A 27928-nucleotide genomic window follows, 5' to 3' on the forward strand; every position below is an offset into this window, starting at 1 on the left:
TATACTCTGTGAACCAGTGGTGGGATTCATCCGGTTCGCACCACTTCAGCAGAACCGGTAGCTAATTTTTTGTTGCCCAGGCCCAGAATGGATTTCCGGAAGCGGCATCCACACAGAGAACCAGTTGTTCACATATTTGAATCCCACCACTGCTGCAAACTGTTAGGGTGGGGCGGTCTTCACCCTCTTTCTCTCAGACATAATATCTGGGCTAAGTTGCCTCTTTCTCCTCTGGAATGCCCCCTCTCCTTCCTCGGAATTCCATGACATCTTTACAGAATTTAGCCACCAAGCCCTCTTCATCTTTATAGGTCTTCTCTGCAATCTTTCCAGTTCCTTTAATCTCTCCACTTCCCTTAAACATGCTGGGGAGCAGCAACGTACATTGGGTCTTGCACAAGATTCCATTCACTTCCCTTAAAGTGTACAAAGAGGACTCCAGAAAAGCACAAATGCTACATGAATGACAATTTGGTCCACGTACTCGGTAGAGCAGGGGTATGGCTGCTGTACCTGGGGAATTCTAGGAGCTGAAGTACACAAGTCTTAAAGTTGCCAAGGTTGTCCCAAAGGTGCTTTTCAAAAGGCAATTGGTCTTCCTTGGCTTTTTTCTTTGAAAATATTTCACTTCTCATCCAAGAAGCTTCTTCAGTTCTTGGATAAGAAGCTAAGCATTTTCAAAGAAAAAAAATAAGAAAGTCCAGTTGCCTTTTGTAAAGCACCTTTGGGACAACTATGACCTGGATGATGGAGAATCTCCAGAGATGTTGCCAACATTAGACCCCATCCTGTACAGTTTAGGAAGTCATAAATAAAGTTTTGTCCAGCTTCCTATCTGTGACTCAGTCAGACAAGGATTCCTTCCCAAGCCTACAATTTCTTACCTATCTCTTTCAAACTTTCCCAGGAGTATCATGTAAATTAATTTGATAATGCATTTAAAGAGCTTTGGAAATGAAGTGTGTGATAGAATGGCAGCTGTGATCTTTAACATACTAGATGAAAAACCTTGTTGTGGTTTATAATTCCAACCCTAATTCTATTGTCAGCTTCTGCTATCATCCACCCTGCCCTTTCTGATTCTTTCTAATTGTCTGCTTTGCTAGGTGTTTTTCAGAAAAGGACTCTCTTATTGCTACATTTTGTAGTGCTCAATGGACATTGATTATCCTCCCCAGATTATTAGGTTATGGGGAATATCATAGCACTAGAGCAATGTTTCTCAGCCCCAGCAACTTTAGTTTTTATGGACTTCAACTCCCAGAATTCCTCAATCAGCATAGCTGATTAGGGAATTCTGGGGATTGAAGTCCAGACATCTTAAAGTTGCTAAAGTTGAAAACCACTGTTAGATGGTCACAAAGGTTTTGACAACTCCATCCTTTTAGATGTTGCCCACCCTAACAGAGAATAGGGTCCTTGTTATTGTTAATATTAAGCAGATATTAAGCAGATTTTACTCCCCACTGCATCAGCTGATATTCACTCTTTAAGATAACTATGAAAGGTGAATGATCCCTAGTTGCTTTTGCATTTAGCCAGCTTATATGGTCTCTCTGCTTCAAGTTTGATTTTTACAGACCTCCAAGGAGAAGATGAATCGAGAAGGCAGCAAACCATTGTAATCCACTAACAGGATCCATTTCTCAGGCAGAAGATCCCAGATTTCATGGCCAAGGAGGCTTGGGGAGGGGAAAAAAATCCTGTTCCAAAATGCTAAATAGCTCTGCTAGTCATGTGATTCAGAGCAGGTGACATATGGGACAGACCTCTGTTCCTTCAGGTGCCCAGGTTCTGCAAAATCATGCTACCAAAATTTCAATGGCAAAGCACAGTACAGCAGTGAAATTACTTTTCTTTAGCTGATTTTGGCAGAAAAATCAAATAAATGGGCGAGTTAAGTCTTCCTTAGGCTTAGTTTAACTAATGCAGAACAACAGAGTTGGGAGGGACCTTAGAGGACTTCTAGTCCAACTCTCTGCTCAGGCAGGAGAATCTATACCAGGAGTAGGCAACCTTGGCTCTTTTATAACTCATGGACTTCAACTCCCATGGCTGGCTCAGGAATTCTGGGAGTTGAAGTCCACAAGTCATAAAAGAGCCAAGATTGCCATACTATTCTGGACAAATGGCTGTCCAGGATCTTCTTAAAAACCTCCAGTGATGGAGCACTACAACTCCAGGAGGTAACCTATGCCACTGATTAGTTGTTCTCACTCACAGGAAATTTCTCCTTACTTCTAGGCTGAATCTCTCTTGGTTAAGCTTCCACCCGTTACTTCTTGTCTGTCCTCAGGTGCTTTGGAGAATAAGTTGACCCCCTCCTCTCCGTGACAGCCCTTCAAATATTGGAAGATTGCTAAAGGTAAAAATAAGAGGGGGTCAATTGGTGTTTTTTTTTTAAAAAAACCTGCTATATTTTTCCAGTACTGTTGTACCTTGATATCATTGCTATACCTTCTGCAGGCTTGGCCCCCCAAAATGTTTTTAAAATAAATCAGCCACCAGATATAAAAATATCTTCCATTCTTTTGTAAGCAACATTGAATTAGAATAGATGAATCAACAGTCTAACTAGCTCTGAGATTGCTTCTTATAAAGCCAAGGACAAGAATAATTCTAGGAAATTTAATTAAGAAAATTCAACAACCTGAACTCTGTCAGGAAACAAATGGAATTACATTAGGATGATGTTTTATTGCTGGAATTAGCAACATGCCAACTAGCACAACAGTAGTTCCTATCACCCCCAAACAACATCCCTGATTCTCTTTCATTAAATAATTAAAATTATCCCTTTTAAAAATGGCAAAAATCAAAAGATCATCAAATTTCAGGGGACTGAGGCACTTTCACACAGAATCTCAGGAGTTTCTCTACAATGTTTCTCAAACTTGGCATCTTTAAATTTGTGAGGACTTCAACTCCCAGAATTCCCCATGGCTGACTGGGGAATTCTGGGAATTTAAGTCCTCACATTTTAAAGTTGCCAAAATTGAGAAATGCTACTCTATTTTATTTTATAAGACTTCAGACTAAGAAAAAGCAAAGTATTTAGAGATTTAAGCAATTTTGTGAGATTTGGGGCAATTTTGATGCCGTGTGCACCCACAACCTGACAATGTTGCTAACCCTGGCTTATCAGATCCAAAAGAAAAAGATGGCCTTATCTTAAATGGGGGAAGCAGGGCTGGTTTCCTTCAAACTACACAACCACACGAGTAGTGTATATACAAGGTCTGAACATGGAAAATACTTTTGGGACCAGAAGAAAACACATTGATTCTTTCCCAGAGCTTTTGGCACTGGGCCCAAAGAGTGTTTAAAATGTTGCTTCCCTCCACCTCTACCCCTCCGTTTTTATTCTCCCTTTGAGACCCAGAAGGAAGTAAATTTTAAAAGTCAGTTGTGTGGAAATTAGCTCTTTTTTTGCTGATGGTTTGAGCTCCATTTGTCTCCATTGTCTGTAAATTAGTCTTCCACAGGAGAGTAATCAGATGGCTAATATAGACACAAATAGAATTGGCCACTGTTAACTATTCAAAATAAAAGGTCTCTAAAAACTAAGCCCAGTAAATCCAACTGGTGGGCTGGAAGATGCCGGAAAGGGGAAAGAGTAGGAATTGGGGGAAGGCAAGGAAGAAACAGGGAAGATCAACAAGCAGTCCCCAAAAACTGAACATGTAGGCCAGGGGTCTTCCAACTTGGCCCTTTTATGACTTGTGGACTTCACCTCCCAGAATTGTATGATGAGCAGCTAAGGCAGACATGTCAAACACAAGGCCTGGGGGCCGGATCCGGCCCGCGAAGTGGTTTCATGCGGCCCGCGAAGCCATCCTGGAAACAGTGAGGGAATGACCCCCCACTGCCTTGGCCCTGGCCCAGAGACCCTCCTTCTGCCAGAGACCCTCAGATCTGTCCCACTCCTGCCCAGGCCCCCATAGGCACCCTTGATGCCAACGATGTAGAGCTGGCCATGCCCACCCAGTAGGCCATACGCACTCTAGCCACGCCCACCCAGTAGACCACGCCCACCCAGGCCACACCCACCCGGCCCCCTGAGGGCAACCGCAATGCTGATGCGGCCCTCAGTGAAATTGAGTTTGACACCCCTGAGCTAAGGCAACTAGATATGTCAAGCCTATTGAAGAGAAGGATTAGGAGGGACATAATAACTGTCTTCCAGTACTTGAGGGATTGCCATGGAGAAGAAGGGACTGCCTTATTTTCCAAAGCACTGGAGGGCAGGGAAGAAGCAAAAGGTGGAAGCTCATCAGAGGGAGATCCAACTTGGAAATAAGGAGAAATTTCCCGACAGTGAGAACCATTAATCAAGGGAACAGCTTGCCTTCCAAAGTTGTGAGTCCTTTCAAGAAAACATTAGGCAACCATTTACCGAGGATGATATAAAGACTCCTATCTTGGGCAAGGATTTGGACTAGAAGATCTCCAAGATCCTTTCCAGCCCTTTGGTTCTGTCTTAACTGATTCAAATTACAGACATGATAAACTACTTTCAGCCCAGGTAAACAATGGCAGCTGTTTTGACAATGGCAGCTGTAACAACAACAACAACAACAACAACAACAACAACAACAACAACAACAACAACAATAATAATAATAATAATAATAATAATAATAATAATAATAATAATAAAAAGTTGGAAGGGACCTTGGAGGTCATCTAGTCCAACCCCCTGCTCAGGCAGGAAACCCTATACCATTTCAGGCAAATGGCTGTCCCGTCTCTTCTTAAAAACCTCCAGTGTTGGAGCATTCACCACCTCTGGAGGCAGGTTGTTCCACGGGTTAATTGTTCTAACTGTCAGGAAGTTTCTCCTTAGTTCTAGGTTGCTTCTCTCCTTGATTAGATTCCATCCGTTGCTTCTTCTCCTGCCTTCAGGTGCTTTGGAGAATAGCTTGACTCCCTCTTCTTTGTGGCAGCCCCTGAGATATTGGAAGACTGCTATCATGTCATCCCTAGTCCTTCTCTTCATTAGACTAGAGACATACTCAATTCCAGCAACCGTTCTTTATATGTTTTAGCCTCTTAGGGATGTGTTCTTTGGGTTGACTTGTTCAGTTCAGTTTCTTGAGCAAATGAAAGACATTCAGCCTGCTGACCTCCAACAGCAATCAGATATTTCTCAGAAATTCCAAAAGGACTGGAAAGGCACAGGTCTCCCCACTGGTGTCCTCTAATCTCTGTCCATGTGCAGATAGACTGCCCCTAAGGAAATTCTATTTAGCTTTTCCAGCAAGAATTTCTTTCTCTCCACTCATCATGGTTGTAAGAAATTATATCCTTTTAAGATTGTCTCAGCCTTAGCCATCTTCGGGTTTAGGCTGGAGGTCAAACACAAGGGGTCTTACAGGGATACCTGCCCGAATATGGTTGGAGACAGGATACTATTCAAAACTGTATTTCTTGCTCTCCAATCATCACGGGCACCTAGAGTATAATAAACCTGAGCCAAATAAATCTCCATATTCCACAGTTGATCAAGGAACCAAAGAAGCTTTAGAAGATACGTTATCTGAGGATAAGAACAGGATCATATTTCCAGAAAAACACCAGAGAAGATAGCCTCAGAGTGTGCAGCATCCTGTCTTGCCTGGAATAGTATGCTGATTACTTTGGTACAAGTAGCCCTCGACTTACAACTAGTCATTTAGTTTGAAGTTACAACCACACTGAAAAAAAGTGACTTATGGCCGTTTTTCACACGACCATTGAAGCATCCCCAGGGTCATGTGATCAAAATTCAGATGCTTGGCAACTGACTCACATTTATGACAGTTGCACTATCGCAGGGTCACATGACTTTCTGACAAGCAAAGTCAATGGGGAAGGCAGATTCTCTTAACAACCGTGTCACTAACTCAACATCTGCAATGATTCACTTAACAACCGTGGCAAGGAAGATTGTAAAATAGGGCAAAACTCACTTAACAACTGTCTCACTTAGCAACAAAAATTCGGGGCTCAGTTGTGGTTATAAATGTCTATCAAAATCCTGGGCAAAATTCCTTGATGCAGCCCAGCCAGGAAATTCATAGATTTTTTTTTTTTTAATACTGACCAGTGTAGCAAATGTGAACAACCTGCCCATTTCAGAGAATCAGTCTCCAAGCTTGTTTTATTCATCTCCAAGAAGGACAATAGTTTAGGAGAGATAATGTGTTAACGTGGGAAAGCAGGAGTGGAACACTCCCCCCCATTTGAAATGGGGGAGAGGAGGAGAGAAAAGAATAAACACAGAGGGGGGAGGAAAAAGACACCCTTCTGAAATGAGGTCCAGCAGGGAACCTTGTCAGAACACCTTGTCAACCCCAGCTCTGTCGATCAAATCAATAGCTGTATTCAGCCAGCCAAGAATAGGATTCATGACACCAGCTTCTCCTAGATGGTCCAGTGAAGGCAGGCAGGAAGAGGTGAGCATCACCTTGAGGGCTCTTGTTTGCCATGGGGAGGGGGGGAGGCAGAACGAAAAGGTGACCCCAGGATCAGGGGAGGGAATACTATCCCTCGGGGGGGGGATGAAAGTGCTCTTGAGAGAGGGGAAAAGGCCATGCAAGGAAAGGATGGGGGAAAAAAAACAATTTAGGGGCAATGGAGGATTCATTAATTAATGATTAGGGGGCAGGAGGCTAAGACTTATGATGAATGGTGGCAGGAACTAGGTACATGTACTTTAAGGGACGAAAGGACTAAGGGTGACACGATAGAAGTCTTCCAATATTCAAGGGACTGTCACAAAGAAGAGGGGGTCAGCCTATTTTCCAAAGTGCCTGAGGGCAAGATAAGAAATAACGGGTGGAAACCTATCAAAGAGAGAGGCAACTTAGAACCAAGGAGAAACTTCCTGATGCTGAGAACAATTAATCAGTGGAACGACTTGCCTTCCGAAGTTGTGGGTGCTTCATCAGTGGAGGTTTTCATAACAAGACTGGACAGCCATTTGTCTGGAATAATATAGAGTCTTATGCTTGAGCAGGAGGTTGGACTAGATGACCCTTCTAATTTTTTTACTCTGTAGTCTGGTTCCTGTTTCCTTCCTTTTTCAAAATGGTAGAAGACAGATTTACACCCACCGGGAAGAAGCAGTTAGGTATCACGTGCGGCACAGACAGGAAAGTATAAGAGGCATGGTGGCAGGGTGGTTAGAATGCAGTATTGCAGGCTGACTCTGCCCCTTTCCAAGTGTTCGATCCTGACTGGCTTAAGGTTGGCTCAGCCTTCCAGCCTTCTGAGGCAGTGGCATAGCGTGGGGGGTGCAGGGGGGGCCGGCCGCACCGGGCGCAACATCTGGGGGGCGCGCTCGCACTCGCAGCTCTCTGCCCCTGCCTGGCTCACTCAGTCTCTCTCACTGCAGTGCTGGCTGTGCGAATCCGATCCGAGCCGCCGGGTCACCACCCACTGTGGAGGGGGGGGTGCCAGGCATGCGGTGCGGTGCGGAGAGAGAGCGAGGGACTATCTGGGGGAGGGACAGTGCAGCGGCCGCCCAAATTACTTGCCTTGCCCCGGGTGCTGACAACCCACGCTACGCCACTGTTCTGAGGTCAGTAAAAATGAGGACCCAGATTGTTGGGTACAATACACGGACTCTGTAAACCACCCAGGGTGTGCTGTAAAACACTATGGGGAGGTATATAAGTGTAAGTGCTAATGCTATTGGCCTGTCTATCTTTCTCTGCACTGTATGGGTTTAATTTCTGCAACTTGTAGCCATGAGAAGTGGCGATGGAGACACAGGATGAGCAAAGTGTTCCCTTTCACTTTCTCTTGGATTGCCTCTACACATTTCCATTTTTATCAGTGCTTTGCATCGACAAATGTGTCAAATTGTCTTTCTGAACCTGGATTTTTATTTTATTTTATTTTTTTAAAAAAGAAAGTCCGATTAGAATTTGTGGTGCACGTTTCCACAAACCCATTTGTGGCGCATATTTTGGTGCCTGTTTCCACAAACCCACCCTTTCAGCCTGCAATTTTGTCTAACACAAACACATTTCCATAGCTGTCTCCAGTTTAATGCATTTTAATGTACAAACCGGTCCTTAATATACTTTTATTTGATTGGCAAACCGCGCTGCAAAATTTGGGGACAATAATGCACATTATATTTCAATTTGGGTATAGGCTTGAAAATGTGGAATTAGAAACATAGTCCTTCAAATGTGCACGAATTGGATTTCTCTCCCAGCCTGCTGGTGCCCATCTTAGAGCACTTTGAAGAGGTGGAGGGGTTAGACCAGGGGTCTTCAAACTTGCTAACTTTAAGGCTTGGCTGGCTGGCTGAGGAATTCTGGGAGCTTAAGTCCACAAGTCTTAAAGTTGCCAAGTTAGAAGACCCCTGGGTGAGAATATTTTAAAACAGGGAGAAGGAAGACTGCAGGTATTCCTTGACTTACAACCATTTGTTTAGTGGCCATTCGAAATTACAATGGCACTAAAAAAAGGGACTTCTTTGACCAATCCTTACCATACCTCTGCAGCATCCAAATTTGGCCATTTGTGATCCAGATTTGGCCATTTGGCAACCAGCGTGTATTTATGATGGTTACAGTGTCCCATGTGATCACCATTTGCAACCTTCCTAGCTGATTGCCGACAAGCAAAGACAATTGGGGGAGACAGATTCACAGAATGATTGTGTGATTCATTTTGCTCAACTGTGGCAAAAAAGGCATAAAATCAGCTGTGACTCACTTAACAACTGCTTTGCTTAGCAACAGAAATTCTGTTCCCAATGGTGGTTGTAAGTTGGGACCACCTGCATCAATTAATTTTGCAAAGGGGTGGTGGAAAGTGATTGCTCCTGCTAGGATCGTGAGCTTTTCATAGATATCTTTCAGCAATAAATGCTGAACTAAATTAGCAGGGTCTTCATATATTCCTAAATAGATTTTTCACCCAGCCCCCCAATTCAGAAATAATCTAGTTCTGAATGAACATTGCTTTGGTCTGTTTTCTCACCCATGTGTGTTTCCAGTAGATATGTGCTAAGCCTATTAAAGGTATAATTTCTAAAAACCTTGAGAAATCTTTCTAATGCAGCATTGGAATTGGATAGATCCATTTTCTTGATTTGCCACAGCTTCCTTCCTTTCCCTGTTTATAATTTCCTGGAAAAAAAATCCAGATTAGGGAAGAAGAAGTAAATTTAAAAATCCCATTTTGGATTCTTGTAGGATGCTATTGATTTTGCCAGTAGTCATATCTGTGACTGAAGGAGCAGAACACAGGCAGACAACAAGTGGAAAGCACTAAATTGGGTCTGATCTGCCTTAATCATTTTTCTTTTGTCCCCTTCTGAAGATAGAGGCTATCTTATTCTGGCTACCCTTTAAAGGAATTTTTTTTATAGTTCCAAAACAACAACAACAGGTAACAGGCTGCACAAGCATGGAGCAAAGGTGGTGAAATAGTTAACATTGACACTTGCTACAAGCAAGAGAGAATCGGAAAAGAGGCAAGGCGGTGAGCTTGCCAGGAGATCAAAAAAAGAGGATTAGAAAAAAGGGAAAAGCAAGAGAAACAAAAAAAGATTGCAAAAAATAAGAGAGGAAATAATATTATTTATTTATTTTTTATTTTAATTCCATTTATATCCCGCCCTTCTCCGAAGACTCAGGGCGGCTTACAAGCTTAGCAGTAGCCTTCATTCTATGTATATGCCTGCTTATTAGGGCTTTCACACACACCCCCAAGCGGCATTATTACAAAGTCAGCTTAATTGCCCCCAACAATCTGGGTCCTCATTTTACCTACCTCGGAAGGATGGAAGGCTGAGTCAACCTTGAGCCTGGTGGGACTCGAACCTGCACTAATTGCAGGCAGCTGGTGTTACTTAAGGAGGCATTAGCCCACTGCTCCACCAAGGCTCTAATATGATGGTATAATGGAGGGAAAGCAAAAACTTAAACCCGGATCATTTTTGTTTTCCTTCCTTGGAATGCTTTCGATTCTGCTAGAATGGGATTAATCCTTCCGTCATACATTTTGGTGGTTTTGAAAACCTGTCCGACACAGTAAAAAAAAAAAAGGAATTTCACCAGGGGAAATGAGAGCTGCCTCCAAAAATCACTTTAGATTTTCTTCAAAACTATTTTCTGCCACCAGTTCCAGAAAAATGGGAAAGACTACAGGTAGTCCTCGGCGTACGACCACAATTGAGCCCAAAACTTCTGTTGCCAAGTGAAACATTTGTTAAATGAATTTTGCCCCATTTCATGACCTTTTTTGCCACAGTTGTTAAGAAAATCACTGCGGTTGTAAAAATAGCGACTCGATTGGTAAGTGAATCTAGTTTCCCCATTGGCTTTGCTGGTCAGAAGATCACAAAAGGTGATCACATGACCCCGGGACACTGCAAACATCATAAATATGAACCAGTTGTCAAGCATCTGAATTTTGATCACGTGACCATGGGGATGCTGCAATGGTCCTAAGTGTGAAAAATGGTCATAAGTGTTCTGTACCAGCCTGCTACCGGCCCTGCAGAAAAGGCAACCCCTTTACAAACGGCAAGAGGCTGGAATTACGTCTGCCAAATTTATTACTATAAAAAACAAACAAGACACAAACCAAGATACAGGAGCTTTGAAACACTATCTGAGCGGTTGCTTTCAGCAAACCAGCCCTCCCCACACATTCCCTTTATAAAGAGTTCAGTGCGTGGCTTCTCTCTGCCTCCTTCCGAGAAGCCCCATAGCCTTTCTCTGTTTACTCCTACTTGACTGCCTCCTGCGTCGGGCGTCCTTGAACAGGGCCAGCTGTGGGTCATCTTCATCCACACTGTCAGGCTCACACAGCTGGGTCTCCATGGTGACCAAGTGGGAGGGGCCTGGCTGAGGGCTATCATCAGCAAGATCTTCAATCCCCTCAGCAAGGTCTTCAACACCCCCTCCTCCTCTGAGTCGTCCGACCCAACTGCCGAACCCACAGGCTGACCCTGAATCACAACAATAAGTTACTTTTTTCAGTGCCATTGTAACTTCGAATGGTCACTAAATGAACTGTTGTAAGTCAAGGACTACTGATGGGAAGAGTAGGGAAGAAATAGATTCTTTTTTCAGCCCAAAGTATGCTTGGCTGTATAGAGGCAGCTTAGGAAAAAGCTAAGAAAGAAGAGGCAAGGCAAAAGCTATATTTGGCTTTATTCAACTTACATTTCAAAATCTTATTACAATTAAATCAACACAGTTAATATGATTATATTAATATTAAATGCATGGGAAGTAATCATTTTTAATAATTAAAAAAATCTGGCATATAGGTAGTCCTCAACTTACAATATTTGTTTACCAACTGTTCAAAGTTACAACAGTACAGAAAACAGTGACTTAAAGCTGGTACTTGTACATACAACTGATGCAGCATCACATGATCAAAACTTTAGTGTCCAGGGTCATTTGATTGCCATTTGTTACTTTCACAGCTGGCTTCTGACTAGCAAAGTCAATGGCAACAGCTAGATTTATTTAACAACCACTGGATCCGCTTAATAAGTGCAGTGATTTGTTTAACAACTATGGCAAAAAGGTCAGAAAAACGGGCCCGACTCACTTATTTTCCTTGCTTAGCAATTGAAATGTTGGTCCCAGTTATGGTCATAAGTCAAGGACTATCTGTACTTAGCAGCGGCTTTGAGAACAGCTCCAGGGATCACCACTAGGGTTTGGAGATCAAATGTAGGGATTTCCTTATGTTTCTAAAAACCAGATTTTTTTGTACACTTTTTACAGCCCAAATAATCCTTAGAGGTTGGTAAGACCTCATTGCACATGGAAAGATGCAACCTCAAACCTGAAAATCCCTTTTGTTGTTGTTGTTTTATTATTATTATTTTTAAGGAATCAAATGGGAAATGATGGGGAAACTTGCTTTGTCAGAAACCCTCAATGTGGAGGGTTGGAGACGTGGAGACAATGTCCAGGTGGACTCAAAGATCTGATTCAACAATAAAAGATAATTTAATACATCCATGATGTGGTGGCAGAACACAGGTTTTGCATATAGAAGGACCCGGGCTACTGAAATGAACATAGGCCTCTGTGTGTGAAATATGGTGAAGACTTTGTTTGTTAGCCGAGACATTTCTGATTTTTTTACCACTGCCTTTAATTTCCTTGTTGTTTGTGTCTTAACTTGCTGAGGACAGATCCAAGCAGGGCTGTATGACATTCTCTGAAGCTGTATTGCCCTTCCTTTGTTAAACACAGAGAACATTTGAAGTAGCCGAAGGACCACTCGGGACGACAGGCTAGTTCAACAACAGGTTTATTAAGAGCAAGGCAAACATAGAATAACTTGTCCGGCTTTTATAGCCGGCAGCTGGTAGCGAGGACCAATCAGCGGTGTTCATTTTGGCGCCCTGTCAGGCAGGGACCAATCCGCGTCGTCTTTTGTTGACAGCTCCGGCTTCCGCGTGTCTTGGTGTTTTGACAGCCGTGAGCTGTCAGTGGTTGCGCCTGCGCTGTACGGTGGGTGCTTTGACAGCTCAGGCTTCTTCGTAGTCCGGCGGTTGACAGCCGCGAGCTGTCAGTGGTGGCGCCTGCGTGGTGCGAGGAACTTTGACAGCTGTCAAAGTTCCCGCGTGTATTTCTGTCAGGCGGTTTTACCTTATATGCTAGGCGATGCCTTCTTATTTGTACTGTTAACATATATATATACATTGATTAAAGGAATGTTTACATATATAATACACCCCTTACCCCTCCCCTGGTTCGTTTCTTCCTTCTTGGATGTTTGAACCTGCCCACTGATAGTCTTTTAGGTAGGTGGGTGGTCTTCGATTCCTGGTTGAGCGGCGAAGGGGTGGTGGGTGTTCTGGTTCTGGTTCTTCGTCTTGGTGCTCAGCTTCCTGGTTTGGGATAGGCCGCATTTCCGGTGGGGGTTGTAAGTCGGCACTGGGTGGTTGCTCAGAAGCGTGTGGTGGTTGTCTGGGTCTGAGCTGGTCAATATGGCGGTGTATGTTGCCCTGTGCTTGCGTAGCTACCAGGTATGAGATGGGCCCTGTTTGTTTTATTACTGTCCCTTGGACCCACTTGTTTTTATCTGTGTATGAACGTGCCCATATTAATTGACCCGGGTTGAGTTTGCGGCCGGGGTGGGGGTGCTGTTTTTCTTCTGGGGCTGTGTCAGGGTGCAGTCTGTCGAGACGTGTTATTAGCCTCCTCCCCCATCTTAATTCTGCTGGTGATTTGCTAGTTGTAGAGCATGGTGTTGTGTGTTGTGATAAGAGGAACTGGCTGAGTCGCCTTTGCCAGTTTCCTTTAACGAATTTTTTCAAGGCTTCTTTTGTGTATCGTACCATAATTTCAGCCATTCCGTTCGACGATGGGTGGAACGGCGCCAACGTGACCAGCCTAATACAATTCCTCGTAGCGAAGATCTGAAATTCACGAGAGGTGAATTGAGGTCCATTGTCAGAAACTATGGTATCAGGTAGGCCGTGTGTTGCGAATATTTTTCGTAAGGCTTGAATAGTGGCTGTGGACGTTGTTTTCCTAAGGGGTGTGACTTCCAGCCATTTGGAATAGCTGTCCACTACAATTAAGAAACTTTGGCCCTGGATAGGTCCTGCAAAATCTATATGTATACGTGACCAAGGGTTCCTTGTAGTCTCCCATTTATGGATTGGTGCCTGGGGTGGTTCATTCCTGGTCTCCTGACAGGTGTAACACCCACCCACATACTGTTCAATTTGTTTATCTATGCCGGGCCACCACACATAACTTCTGGCCATCGCCTTCATTTTTACAATTCCAGGGTGCCCTTCATGTAAAATGTGCAATGTTTGGTCTATGTTTTTCTCTGGTATGATGACCCTATTTCCCCATAGCAGGCAACCTCTGTGTGTTGAAATCTCATTTTTCCTGTTATAATAAGGTTGGAATTGGGGTTGTGGGTTTTGAGTTGGCCACCCAGTTGTGGCCCATTTGAGGACTCTGGCAAGTATTTTATCTTTTGTTGAATTATTGGCTATAATGTTTGCAGTCAGGGGGCATTCTGGAAGTTGGGAGATTGCTAAAATCCCGCTGGCTGGGTCTGGGTCTGAGTCCCTGGTTTGTATGGGCAGTCTGCTGAGGCAGTCAGCATGGCCCAATTCTTTACCTGGTTTATGTATTAGCTGATAAGAATAGGCTGCTAAAAATGTTGACCATCTTAAAATTCTCGGGGAGAGGATTTGTGGAGTAGTTTTATTCCACGTAAATATGCCTAGCAGGGGTTTGTGATCTGTAAATATAGTAAATGGTCTTCCATACAGATAATCGTGAAATTTTTTGACCCCTGCCACTATCGCTAGGGCTTCCCTGTCAATTTGTGCATAGTTTCTTTCAGCTTTGGTCAGAGTGCGTGAATAGAAAGCTATGGGTCTTTGTGTACCGTCCTTGAATATGTGACTTAATACAGCCCCGATTCCATAGGGAGAGGCATCGCAAGCGATGCATATTGGGGTGTCTTCCTTGAAAAGGGTGATAGTTGAGCTGTGACAGATAAGCTTTTTTAACGATTGGAAACTGTTCTCATGTTCCTTGGTCCAGGACCAAGTTGTACCTTTGTCTAGGAGCCTATGGAGCGGCTCTGCAATAGTGGCTTTGTGGGGAATGAAGGCATGGTAAAAGTTTAACAGCCCCAAAAAGGATTGAAGCTCTTGCTTATTCCTAGGGCTGGGTGCGGTTTGAATAGCCATTAGTTTTTCAGCGGTGGGGTGGATGCCCTGGCTATCAATTTTATACCCTAGGAATTCTGTAGAAGTGACTCCAATAGAGCACTTCTCCCGCTTAAGTTTGAGACCGGCTTCTCTGAGCCGGCTCAGCACAGCTGACAACCTGTCAGCTAAACTAGCTTCGTTTTCCCCGGCGATGAGAACATCGTCGAAATAGGGGCAGACCCCGGGTATTCCCTTCAGGGTCTTTTCCATGATGCCCTGAAAAATACCCGGGGCTGCAGATATGCCGAATTGTAGCCTCTTTACTTTAAAAGCACCGCGGTGGGTGACAATAGTTTGAGCTTCCGCGGTGTCGTCTGTGACAGGCAGCTGTAAATACGCCTGTGTGAGATCGAGCTTGGCGAAAATGGTGCCAGAGCGGATGGAAGCAAATACGTCCCTTACCGCTGGCACCGGGTAAGCATGGGGGCTGAGGGCTAGGTTGACTGTCGCTTTATAGTCTGCGCACAGTCTCACTTCGCCATTAGGTTTGATTGGGGTGACAATAGGGGTCTCCCAGGTTCCCCCTTCTGTTGGTTCCAGTACCCCTAGTCCCACGAGTCGGTCAAGCTCGTTTTCAATTTTTTCTTTAAGGGCGAAAGGTACCCTCCTAGCTCTTATTTTAATTGGTTGAATTGCTGGATTTAGTTGCAGGGAAATGGGGGAACCTGTATATTTCCCTAAAGTGCCATCGAAAACGTCGGCGTACCTTTCGCAAACGGCTTCTAGGCTAGGTGTTTGAATGGTATTAACCCCCGTTAAGGCGATGCCTAGTGGAGTGAACCAGTTTAGCCCTATCAAGTTGGTACGGTTCCCTGGCGTAACTAAAACCTCCAGGGGACCCTTGAACCCCTTATACTGCACCAGGACCTTGGCTTTCCCTTCCAACGGAATAGGGGTTTTCTGGAAGTCTGCAAGGTGTACCTGAGTTTGTTTCAGGGGAATTTGTCTTCGGCCTTTCTGACAGATTTCCTGATAGGTTGTCAGCGAAATTAATGAGACTGCTGACCCAGAATCTACCTCCATGTGGCAGGGCACCCCCTGAATTCTGACCCAGATCTTAACTTTGGAGCTTATGCTGTTTACCCTGTCAATTGTCTCTACCAGGGGGCCTGGTGGGGTTTCTCTGCTGGCCTGGGCAGCCGGCCTACCTGGGGGGTTTGCCTCCACCTCATTGATGTTGTCCCGGCCCTTGCTGCGGCACACCGGCTTGATGTGGCCAGTCTTCCCGCAGTTGTGGCATTTCGCGTTCCTAAAACGGCAGCTTCCTCGGGCATGGTTGCCCCCGCAGCTGGCACAGGCGGCCCGTGGCTCGTAACGCGGTGGTGGCGGTGGTGGGTTCCTGGATCCGCGGCGGTCCGACGTTTTTCCCCTCCTCGGCTGCCGGTGCTCCATCCTGCGCTGTAGGGCTTCTCCATCGGTGAAGTCTACTGACTCTCCGCTGTCGCTGAAGGTTGCGCTTTCCTGGTAGACGGTCGCGGGGGTCTCTGGGGTCGTGTTCGTCGGCTTCTTCTTGTGGCTGTGTTCATATGCCATGATCTCCCTGGTCAGCTCTGCCAGGTTCATGTCGGGTTTGGACGTCAGTTTCTTCTGTAGCTTCTCGTCCCTCAGACCGATCACCACCTGGTCTCTGATGCGGTCTTCCAGGTCGGGGAAGGAGCAGTTCCGCGCGGCGTGTCTGACCCTGGCAATGAATTCGTTGGCGGGCTCGTCCTGCCGTTGTTTCTTTTGTGCGAATTGCACCCGCCAGTACAGTTCTGAACGCGCTGGCATGTAGTACTTGTTCAGCTGGTCCACCAGGTCAGCGTAGGAGACTTCCGTGATGGGCACTGGGCTGAACAGCCCGACGGCTGCGTCGTACACCGGGGGCCCGCTGATGTACAGCAGAGCGGCGGCCTTTGCTCGGTCGTCAGTGATTTTACTGACGAGGAGAAATCCCTCGACCTGGCCGAGGTGTGATTGCCATCTCTCGGGATGGCGGGTATCAAACTCCCTCACACGGCCGAAGTTTGCCATGTCGTCCGGTCCTGGGTTGCTCCGATGGAAGTTAAAACTACCGTGACAGCTCTTGCCGGGAACTCTCTTCCTCGGCCGTGACTTCAGCTCCGGAGCGATCCCACCTTCGTCGCCAGTGAAGTAGCCGAAGGACCACTCAGGACGACAGGCTAGTTCAACAACAGGTTTATTAAGAGCAAGGCAAACATAGAATAACTTGTCCGGCTTTTATAGCCGGCAGCTGGTAGCGAGGACCAATCAGCGGTGTTCATTTTGGCGCCCTGTCAGGCAGGGACCAATCCGCGTCGTCTTTTGTTGACAGCTCCGGCTTCCGCGTGTCTTGGTGTTTTGACAGCCGCGAGCTGTCAGTGGTTGCGCCTGCGCTGTACGGTGGGTGCTTTGACAGCTCAGGCTTCTTCGTAGTCCGGCGGTTGACAGCCGCGAGCTGTCAGTGGTGGCGCCTGCGTGGTGCGAGGAACTTTGACAGCTGTCAAAGTTCCCGCGTGTATTTCTGTCAGGCGGTTTTACCTTATATGCTAGGCGATGCCTTCTTATTTGTACTGTTAACATATATATATACATTGATTAAAGGAATGTTTACATATATAATACAACATTCTAGAACTTGGACTGGTCCACCCAATTCATTGGACTAATGTTTCTCAACCATGGCAGCTTACAGATTTCTGGACTTCAATTTCCAAAATTCTAGGAGTTGAAGTCCACATTTTTTCAAGTGACTGAAGTTGGGAAAGACTGCTTTAGAAAATTGATTTTCCACCTACATTTGACCTCTCCTGGACCTTCTCGGAGAACATGATCTTCTCAGGAATTGGATCGGAGGCTGGGGAATTTTGGGAGTTGAAGTCCATATGTATGAAAGCTGCCAAGGTTGAGAAACATCCTATTGGACAAGGGCCCACTCCAGACAGGATGTAATATAAAAAGGTTTCTGTCTCACTGGCTTCTGTTTTGAGTAACAAAGTCTACTTGAACTGTTTTTCTCCTGTTGTCCTCTCTGATTGATTGTAGCACTACCACGATTCTGGTTTCTGTTTCTAGTTCAAAATTGCTTCCCTGTAAGTTTCAAACTTATCTACAGTTGTTGTTGTTAGTTGCGAAGTCGTTTCCGACCCATCGCAACCCTATGGACAATGTTCCTCCAGGCCTTCCTGTCCTCTACCATCTTCTGGAGTCCATTTAAGCTCACGCCTACTGCTTCAGTGACTCCATCCAGCCACCTCATTCTCTGTCGTCCCCTTCTTCTATTGCCCTCAATCTGTCATCCCCTTCTTCTATTGCCCTCAAGCATTAGGCTCTTCTCCAGTGAGTCCTTCCTTCTCATTAGGTGGCCAAAGGATTTGAGTTTTAACTTCAGGATCTGGCCTTCTAAAGAGCAGTCAGGGTTGATCTCCTCTAGGACTGACCGGTTTGATCGCCTTGCAGTCCAAGGGACTCGCAGGAGTCTTCTCCAGCACCATAGTTCAAAGGCCTCAATTCTTTGGCGCTCAGCCTTTCTTATGGTCCAGCTTTCACTGCCATACATTGCAACTGGGAACACCATAGCCTTGACTATACACACTTGACAGGGTGATGTCTCTGCTTTTTAGTGTGCTGTCTAGATTTGCCATGGCTTTCCTCCCCAGGAGCAAGCGTCTTTTAATTTCTTGGCTACAGTCCCCATCTGCAGTGATCTTGGAGCCCAGGAAAATAAAATCCATTTCTTCCCTATCTATTTGCCAGGAATTGAGAGGGCCAGATGCCATGATCTTGGTTTTCTTAATGTTTAGTTTCAACCCAAGTTTTGCACTCTCCTTCTTCACTCGCAACAAGAGGCTCTTTAGTTCCTCTTCACTTTCTGCCATTAGAGTGGTATCGCCTGCATATCTTAGGTTGTTGATGTTTCTTCCTATCTACAGTACAAGCCTTTAACTAGGATTAAACCAGGCTTCTCCACCGTGCCTTCCAGATATATCACAAAACATAAGGCCAGCTCTAGAAGCACCAGAGCAGGAGATATTGTTTCATTTCACCTATTACAGTTTATGGTGTTTATGTCATCCTCTTATCTAATTAATGCATATTACAGCTGTCTATGGAAGCTGCCTTGTGAGACCTACAAGTACAACCTGAAACACACCTAAAACATTACTGTGAGTAATGAAATGAAATTAAAGACTTCAAAAACTGTGGAAGGACAGAAAAACCAATGTTCTCCACCTTTCATAATAGGAAGACATGGAGATCAAAGAACCGGAAGGGATTTCAAAAAATATCTGCCATTTTGCTAGCCAAAAGTTAATTCAGGATTTACAGGAAGAAGATTCGTGGGTGTTTTAAAGCAAGGGTTTTGCAGCCTTCATGTTTAACAACTGCAGCAATATAAGGATACTTTTTTTTCTCCTCTCCCCACCAAATTAGATTGCTGCAATTAAGAAGGCTGATGGGAAAAGAAGGAGTGGATTTGTTTATAAAAGGTGTGGAAGCTTAGTTCGGCTAGAAAAAAATATATCTCGAGCTGGAGAATTGCTTAGATCAGGGGTGTCAAACTCGTAACATCACGTGATGTGTCACGAGGTATCACAACTTTTTTTTCACTGGGTTTTTGCCATGATGCATCTGGCCTGCAGGCTGGCAGTTTGACACCCCTGGCTTAGATGCATACTATTCTTCAATTATCATTTTAGATTGGACAGGCTTCGCCTCTCCCTGTTTTTCCCCAGCTATTATTTTTCACCTGATGCACTCCCAGATTCTTGTTTTAAATGCTAGTTGTTGTAGCAAATATATGAAGTTTCATTGCCTCTTAGGGCAGACCATTATGAGGAAACCACCCCAAAGTGCAGATCAACTAATGGACTGGTTCTGTGGTGGTAAGTGCTTTTTTTTGTAAAAGAAAAAGATGCCGGAACTCACACATGTCATACAACCCGCCTTGCCTGCCCTACAAGGTTCCATCCAAAAAAGGTGCCGGAACTCCGTTCTGAGTGTTCTATGAGAAAAAAAGCCCTGGTGGTAAGTACTTTCAAGACCAACAAAATCAACTGTGTTACATTAAAATTTGGAGTTTTATTTTGTCCCAAGATAAAAACTAGCCAACAATAAGCCATGGTAGCTACTTACAAATTTATGGACTTTGTGTTTTGCAGAGAACTTAACTGTGGTTTATGCAGCACTGTATATGCTCAACTATCTGTGATACTTCTGAGTTTATGATAATATACTGCATGGAATCAGAATTTCTGTTCAAAAGAGACAGTGGACAGTCCACCTTTTGTCCTTCTAGCAGTCTTCTCTAAATCACCCCCAAAGAGATTTATTTTTAAAGGGAAAGTCATTTTCTACCTAGGATATTGGCAACCCAGCAAATGGGGAATAAGAAATAAAGTTATTTTTAGGTTTCTTCCACAGAAGGCAAACAAAAGAAAAAATGGGAGCAAAACTAAGAAGATGTATCTTTTATTTGCTTCTCGATGGCTTTTAACAGCACAAGACAGCGCTGGATCCAGGCCAGAGAGTTCGGCCTACCGTGGGTTGAACGCAGATGAAGGCTCTGCACAGGCCTTCCCTGGGCACTCTTGAGATCTATATACATGTCAGCGTTAAAAGGATCCTATCCATCTCCTTAAACAATATATTACTGCTGTCCATTATTCCCATTAATGCATAAAAAATCATTAGCCATTTCTATGGAGACCCAGTGCCATAAACAGAGACCTCAAAATGCACTCCATCATGAAAGCATGGAGTGGGGGGAATGGGGGGGGAGAGAGAAAAAGAGAATAAACTAAGATCCATTTTCAGTGGGGTTAGCTCTCCCCCATGTTCTGTTGTTTAGATGTCCGTCACTTTTCTCCACCTCCCCACACTTCCATTCTTCCCTCAATCAATTTTATGATACTTGCCTGGGGTTCGTTAATGTTTCCGGAATATCTCTCTGTTACTGTCTCTTTCCCTGTTTAAAAATTCTTAATTAACCAAGGAGCTTTTTTTTGTTTACACTTGAACTAATTACACTTTTAAAGGAGACAATAAAACATCGGAGATGGCCCATTAGGGCATTCAGCAGCCATGATGTCGGGGGCAATACAGGAACTGATGGCTTCTAGGAGCAGATAGGGCTTCTAACTTTGCCAAGCTTCATTCGAGAGGGTTCCCCATTGGTGGCTTGACTCCGGCTTCAAGGGAAGAAATGAGACGGCAACCAGATGTTCTCTTAAGCTCCGTGGACAATCTCTGATAGACCAGCTGGGTGGGGGCTATTATCAATTCCCCATATAACAAATATCTATTGATAATTTACATGCATGGGTACCCCACTTTAGACACTTAAATGGTGTTTGTGCTTCCGGTACTTCAGGCATAGTGCAGGTACTTCAAGCATAGTGCAGTTGCTATAGCTGTCGACATCATTTTTCATCTCTGCACAATTTCCCAGGCTTGGGCGTATTCTGTGCAGGCAAGGGACATCTTTAATGGTTTAGTGGTCCATGCTTTTGAAGCCTTTTGAAGCTGGTAGGTGGAAAGGTTCGTGGAGAATATTTCCAATCCAGGAAGTTGGTAACTTCCAATGTCATCATTTGGTCCAAAATAGAGAAGCCTAGAAGATGCAGCCATACATCAGGACCAAGGACAGAGCAAATGCAAGCTGGTTGCTGAGTTGCCACCAACAGAAGTGAATGATATGGTTGAAGGACCCATAAATTTAAAGCACAGTTGGCTATCTAGCCACCACTGAGATATTATGGACAACTTTCCAGCTTGATAAAACCCTCTGTTTAGGTTTCTTAATCTTGAAAACTGGGCATGGATATTGCAACCCTATTAATGTAAGAAAGATCACCACTTCTGGGGCTGGTAGGCACATCTGGAATGCAAGGACATGGCCATTTATATTTTTTTATTGATGGGTAAACAAATTGCCTTTTTTCATTTCATTCTAACCCTATAACACACTTTATTCCAAAGGTAAATCTTACATGATCTTTTAAGGGTTCTGCTGATGAATTAGATCGCTATTTCTCAGAACTAAGCTGCTAGATCTGAATAAAAACTATCTTGGCAGTGTGTTGCAGACAATAGAACTGAAATCTTAGCAAGATGGTGAGCCAAAATGGAAATCAGACAGGCCAAAATATGATTGGTTGGGGGAGAAGCTTGACTTAACAAACCAAGATCTTCAGATGAAACTGCTTTACTAAGCCTGACATTTGGTTTAGAGGACAAGTGAGAATTATTATTTTATTTATTATTAAAATTATATGCTGCCCATCTTGCTATCCAAAAACTGAGGAGATACAAATGAAATTCTATTTTTCTGCCTTTGACTCTAATCAGCTAGTGCTATTTCTACAGTGGAACCCATTCATTGGACATTTTCTAGAGTTTAATTTGATGTGTCAGCTTCTAGTACTGTGTGTGAACTGTAGAGGCCAGAGTAAGCAAGTCAAAGCAGCAAAAAGATTTCATTTATTTTATTTTATGTTATTCATTCCATTTGTATGGTCCCCCATTGCACATTAGTGACTCTATTCTGACTTTATAGAACAGGGGCAACCCTGAAAGCCATCCCTGTGTGTAAAATACGCAGTATAGAAAGTTGTACCATTTACTCACACAGCATTTACTACTGCTGTTGCCTTTCTTTACTGATTCCCTTTGTGAGCCTTTTCTTCATTGCATTCCTGTTTCCCAAAGGCCCCCATCTGAGATAAATCCAGGCACATGAAATATAGAAGAAACCTCCGGCTTCATGGCAAGGAAATCAAGCTTTCTTCTGTTCAGATTGTCAAGTAACAGAGAGCAATTCACAGGGTGGGGAAGGGGAAGAGAGACAGAAGCAAGTTGACCCAGGAGAGATTCCTTTGGTGTATAATTTTTAAACAAAATTAATTTATTTAAAAGATTTGTAGGGCTGCCAATCTTAAAACATCAGTCTGGGTGGCTCACAACAACATGGAATACAGAATAATAAGGTTGGAAGGGACTTTGGAGGTCTTCTAGTCCAGCCCTCTGCTCAAGCAGGAGACCCTACACCATCCTGGACAGATGTCTGTCCAATCTTTTCTTAAAAACATCCAGTGATGGAGCACCCACAACTTCTGGAGACAAGCTATTCCACGGATTGATTGTTCTGACTGTCAAGAAATTTCTCCTTAGCTCTTGGCTGGATCATTCTTTAATGATCTTCTACCTGTTATTTTTTGTCCAGCCCTGGGGTGTTTTGGAGAATAGTTCTACCCTCTCTTCTTTGGGAGAGCACCTCAAGTACATGTCACCTCTAGTCCTTCTCTTGAATAATTAAACAATTTTTCAGTTTTTCATTTTAAATATTCAATTATTCAACTGAACAATGAAACTCCAAAGTATAAAAATCACAAAACTGTAAACACAATCCAAATCCAATGCCTCATTCATCTCTTGGAGATGTCCCACAAGCAATTCCAGAAAGCCTCACTTTATCCTGCATGTGGGATAAAAAACCAGGTCTTGATGGCCTTTTGGAAGGCTAAAAGGTTGCCAGATTCTGAGGGGGAAGTTGTTCCGCAAGTTAGGGGCAGCTACAGAAAAGACACGCTTCTGAGGTTCCACTGTTTGGCAACATTTCAGAGAAGGGACCTGGACCATGCCTAACCTATTCAGTCTGGTAGGAGGAGCAAATATTCTCAGAGATATGCAATCCTGCCTGGTCCCCTGTCATGTAGGTATTAAAGGTAACCCTTCTTGCCAATAATTGAGACCTGGTAAGTACTCCCTATGCATGGATTGGCAACTGTAATATATACAAAATGCAAACATATGATACCGCTATTTTGATGGATAAAGAGAGGGAGTTCAGCAGTTAAGAAGTATGAAATAAAAAATAAATAAATAAATATACTTCTGTTTTATGCATGAAGTCTCAAAGATGACTCAGTAAGAACTTTGGTGTGTGCACATGGAGACCCATATTCCTTTCACCAATGTTGCTTTTTTAAAACTATGTATCCATGTATATAAATGAACCAGATATTCTTTTTAAAAAGGGACAGTTTAATTAAAAAATATTTTAGTTTAATAAAATTGAGAAATTGGGATACTTCAAAGCAAAGCAGAAGTTCCAATAAGAGTTTTTTCTTTGAGGAGAGGAAAAAACTCCATGAATAAAATGAAAATGGAGATGGCCAGATTCCACTGTAATGTTTTATGTTCCACTCACAAGGTCAAACATGAGCGAGGTGTGCAAAGAAGTAACTTGGTGCAAGACAAGAGTTGGTAGCAGGGAGCAACTTCGTCACTTTGTCTTCTAGTAAATAGGTGTTTTAAGACCAATATTGTCCCCATTGTGGCAGCCATTTTAGGAGAGGCCAAGCCTTTAATTGCATGGCGACCATTTTGTGACAATATTCATATCAGACAGTCCATCTGCATCCAGCAGCATCAAAAGTCGGAGACTACTGATTAAGATCCCTTTAGTCCAGTGTTTGTCAACCTTGGCAACTTGAAGATGTGTGGACGTCAACTTGCCAAATTTCAAAAACACTGATTTAGATTCTTAAGGAACACCCCAGACCCAGAGCAATGATATTAAACTAGCTAGCACAAAAATCAATAAAACAACATGAACAAATAATAAAAACCAATAACTACCAAATTAACCATGCCATTCTGATGCCTAGGTTCAATTTAGGTCTGTTTACAATTTAAAATTTAAAACTACCTACCTCCCCCCCCAAAATACCTGAGAACATCCCATGAAATGATAGTCTAATGAAACAAAAGCATCAAGCATGGTATATCCATATATCCTATGTGCCACATTAGTAAACTCTATAGCTTTTCTTCCCCCCTCAGTTTTGTTTATTAAATGGAAGTGTTGATCTTCAGCTTCTATGATCCTCCAGCGTGCAGAATAACTGGCTAGAATTGTGAGAATTGTTGTTCAAAACATTTTGAATGCTCCAAATTGCCTCCTTTTTATATAGACAAGACAGGGAGGCAGACAGACATGCAGGCTTTGATATATTGTTGAGGCTGCCATTTTAATTTCCCACAATACCCCACAACAGAGCTAGACAATCTCTGGCTTTCCAGATGTTGCTAAACTACAACTCCCAGCATTCATTCATTTTATTTCTACCCTGCCTTTCAACAAAAGCCTTTACTCAAAGCCAGGAAAGATGGCCAAGTGGGATGATGGAAGATGTAGTTCAGCCACATCTGGAATGGCTTAGTTACCCTTGTCCGAAAATGATGCTAAGTTGGGTGAAAAATAAGAGGACTTTTCCATCAAATGCAACTGCTCACTCTTAAGTTCAGTACAAGAGAAGTTTCATCAGATTGATGGATGGACTGAATATGGGTCCACCTTTCCACCAAATAATGGCATTCCATGATGGTCCTTTGCAGACCGCATCTTCAAACCTGGAGCTAGGTCTGTGGGGAGAGCTCTTGTTTTTCTTGTCAAACCTATAATTTTTTGAAGGAATTAATTTAATTTAATTTTAATTTATTAATATTTCTATACCGCCCTTCTCCCGAAGGACTCAGGGCGGTGTACAGGGCAAGAATAAAACACAAAGCTACAAAAATTAAAAAGTAATTAAATACATGCCCAACAATAAATACATTAATAAAACCCCAATAAAATGGTAGTAAAACCCCACCAATCCCCCCTCAGGCCAGGCCGGCTTGTTCGAACAGGTATGTTTTCAGATCGCGGCGAAAGGAGCGAAGATCGGGCGCCGTCCGGAGCTCAACCGGTAACTGGTTCCATAGCTCCGGGGCGCCCACAGAGAAAGACCTCCCCCTGGGGGCCACCAATCTACATTCTCTGACCGGTGGCACCCTGAGGAGGCCCTCTCTGTGGGAACGCACAGGGCGGAGGGAAGTTGACAGGTACAGGTTATCTTAATTTTCATTCAGAAGTAAATGAACTTCTCCCAGCCGTCTGAAATGGACTGCCACCTCGCATAACAATAATCTCAAGTGGAATCATCTCTTTATTGTAAACAGAACTTCTTGCCCTGCTCTCCCCACCATCAGCACCTGATTTTGAAATATGCGACCAGAAATACGTGTTTGTTTGTTTGCTAGCTTGCTTGTTTGCTTTTATAGTACTCTCTTTCAAGACTTTCTGCAAGGTCCTTTCAGCCATGCAGTTTCACTGTAGTGTTGTTAAAACAGATTGTGAAGAGGATATGTAGTGTCCCAGACAATACTGGGACCCTGCTCAAGCAATGCTTATATGGGGTCCACAATATACATCCTGTTTGTGACCTGTTTCCCTTGTTCCCTTCTGGGAGGAGGCTTCGTGGTATCCAAAGCAGAACATTCAGATTCAGCCACATCCAAAGCAGAACATCCAGATTCAGTTTGTTCCATGCAGTATCAACCTTGTGAACTCTCAAGCTTCCTCTTTCTGCTATGCATTCAAGATGGACAGTGATTAATATTTATATGTATTTATATGTAAGGGTATAGGTATATACATGTGTGTGTGTGTGTATTTCTTTGTTAGCAAGCCAAAAAAAATTACACACACACACATATATATAAATGTCTATGTGTGTGTTATGTATGTGTATACTTTTGAGAGCAGCCAACAGAATTTCATTTTTAATGTGTGCCAGTATGCCACAGTATAAAATGTTAATAAAACTTGTCTTGTCTTGTCTTATCTTGCCTTGCCTTGCCTTACCTTACCTTACCTTACCTTACCTTACCTTTCCTTTCCTTACCTTACCTTACCTTTCCTTACCTTACCTTACCTTACCTTTCCTTACCTTACCTTACCTTTCCTTTCCTTACCTTACCTTACCTTACCTTTCCTTACCTTACCTTACCTTTCCTTTCCTTACCTTACCTTACCTTACCTTTCCTTACCTTACCTTTCCTTACCTTACCTTTCCTTACCTTTCCTTACCTTTCTTTAACTTACCTTACCTTACCTTACCTTACCTTACCTTACCTTACCTTACCTTACCTTATCTTATCTTATCTTATCTTATCTTATCTTATCTTATCTTATCTTATCTTAGAATTTGGCCAGGTGGACAAAATCTACTTTCAGTCGGGTAATTTCTAGAATGGGTTGGACTCCTATTTTCATCCTCCCCAGCCAGTCCAGATCCAAATGATGGTTTTTATTGCCAGAAACATCTGGAAGGCACCAAGGTGGGGAATTCAGCGAATGTAAGATTGCTCCTTGCCAGTATTTGGGGGTGGGAAGGAAGGGGTCTGCCCTTACCCACATGTCTCTTCTTTGCTCTTGCAAATTGCCCCCCTCCCGCACGATTGCTGTTTCTTCTGATAAATGCCTTTCCACATCAAGACCTCAAGATAGCAATGAGCTACTGGAAATACCACGTCTTCTTTCACTCAGCCCGTGTCTTTAGGGAGTCAGGTCTCAGGAAGTAGAATCCCAGAAAGAGTGTCTGAGATGGGCCTAGCTTCCCGTCAGCAGCCAGGCGAGGTTGGCAGGCAAACTCAAGGAGATACATTACGGGGCCCCGTTGCGGCTGAGGCTGACCTGACAGGAGAGGAACCAAGACTGAAAGGAGAGGGGAGGAGGCCAGGAAGGGAGCTGCAGAAGGAAAATGCAGCAAATGCAGCTAGAAAGGCTCCAGTATAGGGAGAGTGGACTGAAGAGTTTTCTCTGCCAGTTTTCTGAGCTTCCTTTTTGGGACAAGGGATGCTCTGATGAGGCTTCAGTCAGGGTCCCGGATGGAAAGGGGAGAAGACTCAGCATCCTTCTAAATCAGAGTTGTTGTTGTTGTTGTTTTCAAACTTGGAAGCTGGAAGATGTGTGGACTTCTGCTCCCAAATTTCCCCAGGCAGCATTCTGGGAGTTGACGTCCATACATCTACAGGTTTAAAAAAGTTTGAAAAGCACTGTTTTCCATGCATCTTCTTGCACCTTAGTACTTCTTCTGTCCTGTAGGCTAAAACTCCTGTCATTTGTCCACCATCCAACATGTACGGAGGGCACAAAGTTGGAGAAGTGATTAGCAGTGATCAATCTGTTACCAAATTAGAATGATTGTGGCAGGGGCCTTTTCTCTGCCATGCTTACACTTGCTTACCCTCTTCTGCTCATAAAAAATCTTTTGCTACTTTACATAACTCATTCTATCGATCTATTTATCTATATTTATCTATCTATCTATCTATCTATCTATCTATCTATCTATCTATCTATCTATCTATCTATCTATCCTCTTTTGCTATCTT

This window comes from Vipera ursinii (assembly GCF_947247035.1).
Source record: "Vipera ursinii genome assembly, chromosome: 1".
NCBI classification, from domain to species: Eukaryota; Metazoa; Chordata; class Lepidosauria; order Squamata; family Viperidae; genus Vipera; species Vipera ursinii.